Consider the following 11,210-nt stretch of genomic DNA (forward strand, 5'->3'; position numbering starts at 1 on the left):
TATATATATATTTTTTTTTTTTTTTGAGACAGAGTCTCACTATGTCACCCTCAGTAGAGTGCAATGGCATCACAGCTCACAGCAACCTCCAACTTTTGGGCTTAAAAGATTCTCTTGTCTCAGCCTCCCCAGTAGCTGCAACTACAGGCATCTGCCAAAACGCCTGACTATTTATTTATTTATATATTTATAGAAATGAGGTCTCCCTCTTGCTCAGGCTGCTCTTGAACTCCTGAGCTCAGGCAATCCACCTGCCTCGGCCTCCCAGAGGGCTAGGATAATAGGCGTGAGCCACCTCACCTTGCCTGTAATAATACTTTTATTTTGAAGTCTACTTTTTTTGATATTACTATGACACACTAGCTTTCTTGTAGTAGTTGTTTCCCTCACGTATCTGCTCCATCCTTTTACTTTTAACCTATATATAACTTTGAATCTAAAGCATGTCTCCCATAAACAATACATAGTTGGATCTTGGTTTTTTAATCTAGTCTGACAATTTCTACTTTTTGATCAGGTATTTAGTCCAATCATACTTAATGTCATCAAGGGTAGTGTTGGATTACAACTGCCATTCTATTTTTTGTTTTCTATATGTCTCATAACTATTTTGTTTCTGTATTCTTTCCTGCACTTTTTCACATTAAGTGAATATTTTTAATGTAACATCTTAATTTCTTTATTGATATTTTCCTATATTTCTTGGAATTATTTACTTGATGGTTACTATAGGGCTTATAATAATCTTAGCTTCAGATTTGTATTAAATTCCAGTAAGATATAGAAACTTTATTATTGCAGACCTTTATTCCTCTTTTCTCTTTGTGGTATTATTGTTAATACCTGTTGCATCTAAAAGAATAGGACAAATTAACAATGCATTTGTATATTTCTTGCTACATATAAGAGGAGAAAGAAGAGCAGGCATAACTTATAATACTTGGCATATTAACTTTTTAACCATCATTCTGGTTCTCTTCATTTCTTTGTGTTGACCCAAGTTACTCTTTTGTGTCATTTACTTTGCCCAGTGGAGCTCTGCTTTCACTAATTTTCTTTGTGTATCTATCAGAAAATATAGTATGCTTCTATATGCAATAGGCCCCAAATAGAGAATTTGCATATTGTTTTATACAATTGTTTTTCAAATTAGTTAAGAAAGAAAAGAAATTAAAAATAAGAACCTACTCTTTTATAATTTAATAATGACTTTAATAATATTTATTATTGTATATGAATTATTGTATATTATTGTATATGAATATTTATTCATTCATTCATTCATTCATTCATTTGAGACAAGGTTTCATTCTGTTGCCTGAGCTAGGGTGCAGTGGTGTCATGAAAGCTCACTGCAACCTGAATCTCCTAGGCTCACGTGATCATCCTTCCTTAGCTTTCCAATATCTGGGGCCCCAGGCACACCATTCCCAGCTAATTTTTTTTATTTTTTATTGAGACAGGTCTCTCACTGTGTTGCTCAGGCTCATCTCAAACTCCTGGCCTCAAGTGGTACTCCTGCTTTGGTTTCCCAAAGTGTGAAGATTATAGCCATGAGCTACCACATCCAGCCTCCATTGTTTTTTATAAAAGATTAGCTATTAATATTAGGGTTCCTTGTTAATGACAAGCGATTTTTCTCTAATTATTTTCAAGATTTTCTCTTTGTCTTTCATCATTTCTACTATGATATGTTTTGTAGACTTCTTTGCACTTATCCTATTGAAGTTCATAGAACTTTCTGGGTATGCATTATAGTATATTTTTTAATTTAGTATATTTTCAGCAATTGTTTATTTAAATACATTTTCTGCTCCTTTTTCCTCTCTCTTCCTGTTTTCCTTTTGGTACTTGCATTACATGAGTATTGATACACTTAATGGTCCAACATTTTTCTTCATTTCTGTTCACTTTTCTTTATTCTGTTTTCTGTTTTTCAAATTACACAATCTCTATTGATTATCTCTATTGATTATCAAGTTACACAATCTCTATGATAATCAACAGAAAGAATAGAAAGAATTTTCTAACTCTTTCTTCTGATAGTTTTTATTTACTATTGAGCCATTATAGTGAATTTTTCATTTCCATTATCATGTTTTCAACTCCAGCATTTCCAATTAGTTATTTTTATATCTGTCTTCATGGTATTTTCTATTTGTTGAGACTTTGCAAGCATACTTTACTTCCTTTAAGCATGATTTACTTTAGTTTCCTTGTGTGGGAGAGGGATCCTCACACCCTAAATACCCCCTTAGCATAAGCAAAGCCATTTTAATGAGGTAGCTACAAACTACATTATGCAGCCAGAGTGGAAAACCACTAGTGTCAAGAAGGCATCATAGGACAGGTTCAGTGAGAACTAGGGACCTCACCTGCAGTAGCAACCTACCACTATTTCTATAACTTCAGGAACACATCACTAAAACCACAGAATTTGTTGAAAATCCAGAATATTTTTGAGGACTCTGTCCTATGAGGATATAACAAAAGCTATAGCATTTACCCTATTCTAAAACTGTCTTATTCCATTTTTTCTTATTGAATTTTTAAAGAGGCAGTAAAATCCCATTTTTGCTCAAACGTACAACCTCCTTTTAAACTGAAACCATCATAAGGAATAAATCAGCATTTTGATTCCAAAAAAAAAAAAGAAAGAAAACCTCAGAAATAAACTAACACTTTGATCTTGAATGTGGAAAGCAGTGAAGTCAGTTCTTTTATCCACTTATTCTAGTCCTTTTAGTAATGAATGAGTCTGTTTTTTATGGGTGGCTCAGTGATACATTAATTCCTTATTGGAAGAAAAAAATCAACTGAAAATGCTAGTTAACATTCATAACTTTAGGGAAAAAAATAGAAGCAGGAATATTTTCCTAATATGCCATTCAATAAAGTTTTATACCTTCAGAAATACATAATTATGTTAATTAGAACTTTCTTTTATATTAAGGGACAAAATAAACATTTGATAATGTATCCAACTCAATTATCCAGTTTTTCTAATTCCTAAACATATTTTTAATAATAAATGTCATATTTACAAATCATTATAGAAAATATTGATACATTTCCTGAGTCAACAGAAGTTCTCATTTCTTTATTTAAGTTTATTTTGAATAAAATCAGAGAATTCATGAAGTGGTCAGTAGTAGAAGATTAAATTAACCTCACAAGAAAATAGGGAAAAACATCTGAAAGCATATTATAGTTTTTCTAAATAATAATTTAATAGTTATATGCACTTTCACAGGTATATGTATATAAAGATTGAAATTTACCATTTTAGTTTAAATAAACCTTGAACTTTCCAATAAGGAAGAAGAGTACATTAATTTTACTCCTGGATCTGGCTTCCTAGCCAAATTGAAAGCAAATGAATAATAGGCTCTTGTTTATGTTCAGTGACATGCATAATGTCTACTTTAATGCTGCTTGATGGAATTCATGAGGCAAAAAGAATGTCATAACTTTATTCTCTTCTCTAAATAAGTACTCTGGAAGCCATCTGATTCCCTCTAAACTCAATTACCTTACAACTAAATGCCCTGATAGCCTGCTAAAAATCTGCAGACTTAATATTATCAGGGGGCTAGAAAAAAAAAGAGAAACTCCAGAGCAGCCATCATCCGCCTTCGTATCCTTGGTAATAATGACAGGAAAATGTCTCTCCCATCACTCCTCGGTCTATATCAGATGCTGCTTCTGTCACAGTGAATCCCTGTCCTCAGAGAGCTCTACAAGTAACTTGCAGGTCTCAGGTGAACGTAACTGGGAACCGTCCACATTTTCCTTACGCACCTACCTGTTATTCTTGCACAGGTGAAGGCTGCATACCTCCATGGCTCTGGTCACGCTGTCTCTTAGCTCCCTAAATCACACACTGCTTCCCCTCTGTACAATCACCCTAGAGATGTGAACAACTGGGTTTGGTTTCTCCAGATAGGGTAAGAGCTTCTAGGCCTACACAGCAGCTTTTTAGACTTGATTAAAACCTCATGGTTTGGTTCTAATTGGAGAAATCTTAGGTTCCTGGGCACTATAACCCAGGGGTCCCAGATTAGGAAGAATGTAAGGGACAAGAGACAGAATATGTTACAGTGAGGCACTTGCAAATGGGCCCAGAGACAACATATCTTCCAATTCAGAGTGTTTTTTCTCCTTCTAGCTCTCCCAAGTTAATGGGCATGAAAAGGAGAGAAATAAACACAAATTAAAAATCATGCCAGGGCTGCTATCCTCAGTCCGCCTCGTAGGTTTGCCATTCATTGTTGTTTTGGAACCTGAACATCATATTTTACCATTTATTGTTGAGTGTCAACCTGCAACCTTCTGGAGTTTTCCTGATAATTATACCCAAATGTCATAATTGCGCTGGGTCCTACACCTCTATATACAATACAATTCAAACACAAGAAAGCCTGTAAAGCTGAGTAGGTAATTTGTGTATTTGTTCTAAATAGAGGCCACCTGGGATGTGCCCCCAAATACCTGATGAAGCTATTCTCATGAGCCACACATGGGCTGAACTGTAAATATCGCACGTTAAAAGTCAGAAATTGATCCTATCACTTTCTTCATAACTATCATACGTGGACTTAGTCATGAATGCCAAAACATGTATAGACAATTTAAGCAATCTTGTTGGAAGTAAAATCAATCATTCCCCAAAAGTGTATGAATCACAGGTAAAAGGGACGTGTGTAGCATGTCTGGATATAGTTGATCACTTACAGTAGCTTCAACTCAACTTCAAAAAGTAATACACAGATAACATCTCTTAAAATGTGTATACATTTTTTCCCATCCTCTGTAGTTTCATGAGTGATATTTCAGTAACAACAACTATGATCCTGTGACATTCTAAGAATAATACCAAATCACTGCAAAAAAAAAATCAATTTAACAAAAAAGTGTAGAAGATACCAGTTTTATAATTCAAAGCAAAATATGTGACACTGTAGTGATACAAACAAACATCCAGAAAAACAGAAGATACTGTGATCAATGTGGATTGGGGGGAACTAGAAAGATTCCTTGGAGTAAATATCTCAAATGAGAGAAATTTGGTGACATGAAATCTGATTTTAAATGCTCTTTAAAGTTCATCTATGAGTGAGGATGATTTTCACTACCTCCCAGTTAAGCAAGTGAGCAAATCCTGAACAAATAAAAATCTCTTAGCATAGTCTAAGCACATAGTAAATACTCAGCAAATGTCAGTGTTGAGATTACTGGCTTTACCAACATTAAGGATGTTTTTGTGCATCAGGCACTAATGCGGACTTTTGTTCTAAAGCTGCTTTACCATGGGGATTATGAGAAATTAGGTAACTGTGAACTCTATAAGAAAACAGAACAAATACTTTTAAAAAAACTTTAAACATACCTTAGATGAAATTAGATCCATGTCTTCCCAAAGAACAATGTCTGCACCACCTGAGGGAGCTTGGGAAATTTTACCCCCAAAATATGACTCCTAGGTGTAAAGAGTATTTTGAATGAAAAGCTGTTAGAGATCAACAGGCCCTGGAAGGGGCTTTCTCTTTTTGTTTTTTTTTTTTTAAAACAGACCCATAAAAAACAATAGAACCTTCCAGAGCAAAGGGCAGGACTCCCCTTATCCCCTACCTACCCAAGGCAGCACTTTCTCTTATGGTAGTGACTAGATCTTGCTAGTTTGAAAAGAATAGAGTTCGTTGTTAATTTGAATATAAAACAACCCACCAGGGATTAGGATTATGGCTGAGTTGAGTATAATAGAGATGAAATTGAGCACACATATTCTAGAGAGACCATTCTCCAATTTCTTAGAGTAATAGAAATATTGTGTGAAACAATGTTCAAATTATACTCCATGAGCGTATTTTTGTATATGAACTTTATGGCCACTATTGTACAATATGATATGAATATTTTTAAAGAAAAACTTAAACTTTGCCATGCAGGATATTGTTTGGAAGACAATCAGCCTATACATAGTGATCAATTGTTTAATTTAAATTGATTAGAGGTAGATACCCATAAACCAGTTCATATGTATATGACTGAATAACAGAATCCAAAAGTTTTCCTTCTCCAAAAGCAATCCTCTTAAGCAGGTTCCTTTTACTTTTTGCAATTTTCTCCTGGGGAGCTTTACCTCGATGGTGACTCAGACAGGTTTATGTCATTTCAATTCTAAAGCTTGGCAAAGAAAGAGTGTCAAAGGTTTCCAGACACTGATTTAGTCCAGCCTTTACATTTGCCTTCTGAAATTATCTGTGTTTAATTTCAAAGTACCTGATTTAATGGGCTTCATTTATGATTCATTTAGCCATGATAAAGCCTGAATTTTCCCCAATATGCTCAAAACAGATGAAAGCAAGATTTCAGCAGTGGGAATTTTAGTGTTTAATCTTAAGGAGGGTTATTTTAGTGTTTAAAGATAAACATGAATCCAGGTTATTCCATTAAAATTAAATTAATGGAATTTACCATTAATGTGTGTTACCAGAGAGAATTAATTAATTTAATTAAAAAATTAAAAATTGAATGTAAGTAGTTGGTTTCTTGGTTTATTAAATTATAACATTTTCTTTCACTCCAGGGATGACTTTCAACCAGTAAATATGCTGGAAAGTGTAATTCAGGGATTTGCTAGAAAATAAAAGCAGAACTTGAAACTGTGTTTAAAGTTAAACTTTAAACTCAGTGTTTTGCACTGAGTACTTAATATTAATTCCAATATTCAAGAGATAAATCTTATCTGACACATTTATGGTCTAGCTTTTATAATTTCAGTTTTTAAATTTTGTTTTCTGGATAATTTTCTGATAACTCCCATAAAAAGAAGAGATTTCATCTGAACTAATTTCCTTTTCAGATTCACATCCATTAGTCTTCACAGAAAAGATGCCTATGGGAGATTGGTTTGGGACCACCTGAGAGCATAAGCCATGTGGATGCTGTCACGTGAAAGGAGAAATAAAGGAACAAAGCAGACGCAGACTCAGGTCCCAGTGTGCTGGAGGGCTGCTTTGCCTGTGCCCAAGGAGCTCAGGCTGGAGTCCAGGTTTCAGAAGCAGAGGACTCGGTCTCCTGGCTTGAGTTCAGTCCCTGACGCTGACGGAGCACATGTAAGCAAGGTGCCCTCTGTGGGGAGCTGAGCATCGCTAATGAACTCCCTTTGTGTGTTACCAGAGAGAATTAATTAATTACGGGGATAAACACCAAGGAAACTCCTTTTGTTATTTTTTAAAAGTATAGCATAAGGTTATATCTAGGTTATATCTATATGCAGGTACTGTGGGCAATCTTTTACGTAACATGAGATTTTACTCCCTGCGTTTTGTTCCCTCAAGCTAAGGCTGCTGCCTGAGTTTCCTTTCTTAGGTAGCCCACATTTAAGTTGACGGCGTTGATCCCTGTTAAAAAGTGGTAGCTGCAGCAGACGTATATCAGCAGTGCTTCAAATTTTCATATGCATTTTCTCATTTGATTTTCACAATCCTTCTGACAGCTGAATGGGCAAGTAATACTGTACCAGTTTTTACATCAACACACTGAGGCACCAAGGTCCAAAGAAGTTAAGAGATTTGCTACTTCCTGGCATGTATTCTAAAACACAGCCATCACTGGGAAAATCAGAAAGGGAAGCTATTAAAATAGTCAGAGTCTGGTACAAATGAATATTAGGTTTTTTAAATTTTGTGTACAGATTTTTATGGGGCATAGGATACAATGGTGGGTACACGAATGGTTTTAAGCACTTGGAAATAGCTTGCCAGTAAGAAAAGAAAAGAGTGAAGAATGAGATGAGACCCGAACTGCTAGTCCTTTCTCCTCAGAGAAAGCAGGCTATTGCTACGAAGATAGCTTAGCTCAAGTTTAAGAACGTGCACAATGCACCAATCATCCATAGTCAAAAGATGACTATTGTCCGAAGATGAACTTGTTGTCCCTTGAAGTTTATTGTTTCTGGCTGAGCATAGTGGCTTATGCATGAAATCTCAGAAGTTTGGGAGGCAAAAGTAGGATCAATTGATCCAGATGCTGGCAACCAGCCGGGGCAATATAACAAGACCCTATCTCTATTTTAAAAAAAATTAAATTAGCAAGGCCTGGTGGTACATGCCTGTAGTCCTGGCTAATCAAGAGGCACAGGAGGGAGAACTGCTTGAGAAGTTTGAGGTTGCTCTGAGCTATGATTATCCATTGTACTCCAGCCTGGGCAACAGAGCAAGACCCTGGCTCCAAAAAACTTATCATTTGTTTTAAAAATAAGTTTATTATCACTAAACATATTGGTCAAACATAGAAAAGGAGAAGTTTCATAAAAGAAGGTGTTGTTCAACTTTCAAATCTAGATTCAAGATTGTGTGGTAAATATTCAGATAACTTTTTAAATCCTTCCAGGTAGTACTGATTTCCTATCGATGGGGCTCAGAAAGAAGACCTCAGATGGAAGTGTTTTTCTCTGACCTTTCTTTGTCCTTCTACCTCTCAGTCCCATCACTTCTTTAGGATAGCTATGGAAACTAGAACCCCTCATCTACAATGTGGGTCATAAAAGCAAAAACACCTTTTCCCCCTGAAAGTCAGGCATGAAACCTGAAATCATTCTGTCTAAAACCCGACCATATAGTAATTTTCTGACCTAGCTTATTTGACTCTAAGATCCCCATTTCTTTCCCGAAAGAAAGGAATGCAGTTCAGAGGGGGCAAGAAGAGACAGGCCTTGCCGGGTTCCGCCACTCAGGCTGTTAGCATAGATCATATCCTGTTTGTCCAGTTATATTTCCACATGGCTGTCCATACTTTGTTGAAGTTAAAAATGGACCGTTTCCCCTGTATCTTTCCGTTTTCTTTCTGAACTCTTCCATGTATGCATGTTAAAATAAATTCATTCTTTTCCTTGCTATTAATCTCACTCATGTCAGTGATTTTTCAGCAAACTTTTAGTGGGAAAGGAGCCTTTGCTCACTACAGTTTGGCAAACATCCGATGGGCCAGGGGCCTTTGCTCCCTTTGTTTTTATTATTCATTCAATTATTTATCCCTGATTTTTCTGGGTGGGATGAATATCAGTTCACAGTAAAGATTTTTCTTTCCTCATCTCATGACTAGTATTGGAGGTAGAGCAGTTAGTGCTTCCTTCAGTGTGTCCTTTCTCCCTCTGATGACTACACTCTCCTCTGTGGATATACTACTGGGGGGCACTGGTCCGGGTAGAGCCCTTCCCTGGGTGCATCTTAAGCCTCCTCCTGAGCATGCCTTGCACTCAGAATGTCTTTTTATAAGGGTACATGTCCGATCTATTAGGATAGCGTCTAAATGTCTTAACACAATAATTAAGTAAACAAAATGAGGTATATATTAACCAGTGTGATGTAAACATTTCTAATTCTGTATGAAATCAGCACATTGTACCCCATAGATGCATTAATGTATACATGATCTACGTGTTTATGACTTAATAAAAAAAAAGAATATCTTTTCACTTTAACACATGCTGATGAATGATGTGCAGTGGTGGAGAAGAAATGATGCCTAATAAATTCAGCCCCTGGTATCCAGTTATATCTCAAAACATCTCAATGTAAAAAGTTTATACATAATTACACAAATCCAAAGAGTAGAATACCAACTCCTTTCCCTAGAAGTTTTTATGTGAGTGGCTAGACTAGCAAAGAGAGAAAATCTGGCTAAAATATCACCTATTTAAAAAGTTCATGAGGTGGCACCTGTGGCTCAAAGGAGTAGGGCACCGGCCCCATATACCAGAGGTGGTGGCCAAAAACTGCAAAAAAAAAAAAAAGTTACCTTCAGGGTTTGTGTGAGATCTTTGGCAGCATATACGGCTTGACTAAAAATAATCAGGCAGAATAATAAAACTTCTCTCTGTGAGTGTTAACCTAGGCAACAAAATCATCCACTAGTGATTTGAGCATTGAATTTAGAAACTCATAACGTCTTGTTGACATTCCAGTAGTTCTGCTTATAGAGGCAAGAGTAACTCAGACAGCTAAATTGATACACTCACCTACTTTTAAGAGATTTGCCAACTCCGCTGTATCTTTTTAAAATTAAAATTTTTTAATTGTCATAAAAAATGCACAACCTAAAATTTCCCATCTTAGTCATTTTTAAGGGTACGGTCCAGGAGCATTGAGCATATTCACGTTGTTTTACTTCCTTATACCTTTTCTCAAAGCTGGTATTGTTCATTTTTTAAAAAACACAGTTTTCTTGATATTTGAGATGATAAGGTCAGAGGAGAAATATCATCAATTCCATTTCCACATGTACAAGTAAACGACTTCATTCTGCAACATCCTCTCTGATTTTCCAACCGGTTCATGGCTAGTCATTCCAATAACCTTCCCAAATGGGCAGTTGTAAGGGAGTAGAATCAAAGTTGGGAAGCAGCAAGTGTAGAAGCTGCTGGCATCTCACTGTGACTCCTCCCTGTCTTACTTTGTTCCTTAAAAGAATAATAAAAATAAAGATAAAATTTAGTTTGCATGAATGGAGATTATTGGTGGGTAACTAGTAAAGGAAGAATTATGTTCCTAGCTAACAGACCATTAATTAGAATCAATTCACCAAAGCACATAATACCTCTGTTAGAGATATTAGGAAATCCCCTACCATTGGGCAAGGAGCTCCTTACCTTAGAAAGAAGAAACAAAGGCTCATCTCTGTACCCTAGCATCCTGTAGACAAACACAGGCAGAGCATAATCATGGTACGATAACCCCAAAGGCCCTTGGGTCAGCTCTTAATTCCCAATTTGATGGTTTCCTTCATGAAAGCTTTTGCACTTCCCTCAAAGGTCACTTTGGCTAAATATTCAATATCAAAAGCTGATCCATTCCTTTGCATATCAGAAATAAGTTGTCTTGACTTCTGTCTGTAGACATCTTTGGTATTCCAGTTTCGGGCCCACTGTGGTCGCCCATATTCTCAGTCTATAACAGCAAGTCCACTGAAATCTTCAGCAGGGATGTAATGATTGATGTCTTGGTCAGCTTTTTCCAGATGAACTTGCAAACTTATATTCTGGGGGAGACCCCTATTAATGGGGACCTCATCTACTATATACCATGGATAGTATCCCAATCTATTGACATAAAATATTGTGACATTTTGCCCCCTGGCCTTGGCCAGTGGGCTTCCAATCACCTGAAACATTTTCAAATTTAGTCTTAAGTTATATTTTAACAGCT

General features: G+C 36.1%; 1 pseudogene; it reads right to left on the bottom strand.

Moving 5' to 3' along the window:
- Positions 1-10,689: 10,689 nt before the first annotated feature.
- LOC100955640 overlaps positions 10,690-11,210 on the bottom strand; it is a 1,139-nt pseudogene continuing 618 nt past the window's right edge.

This window comes from Otolemur garnettii, unplaced genomic scaffold (assembly GCF_000181295.1).
Source record: "Otolemur garnettii isolate 467f Iridium unplaced genomic scaffold, OtoGar3 scaffold00037, whole genome shotgun sequence".
NCBI classification, from domain to species: Eukaryota; Metazoa; Chordata; class Mammalia; order Primates; family Galagidae; genus Otolemur; species Otolemur garnettii.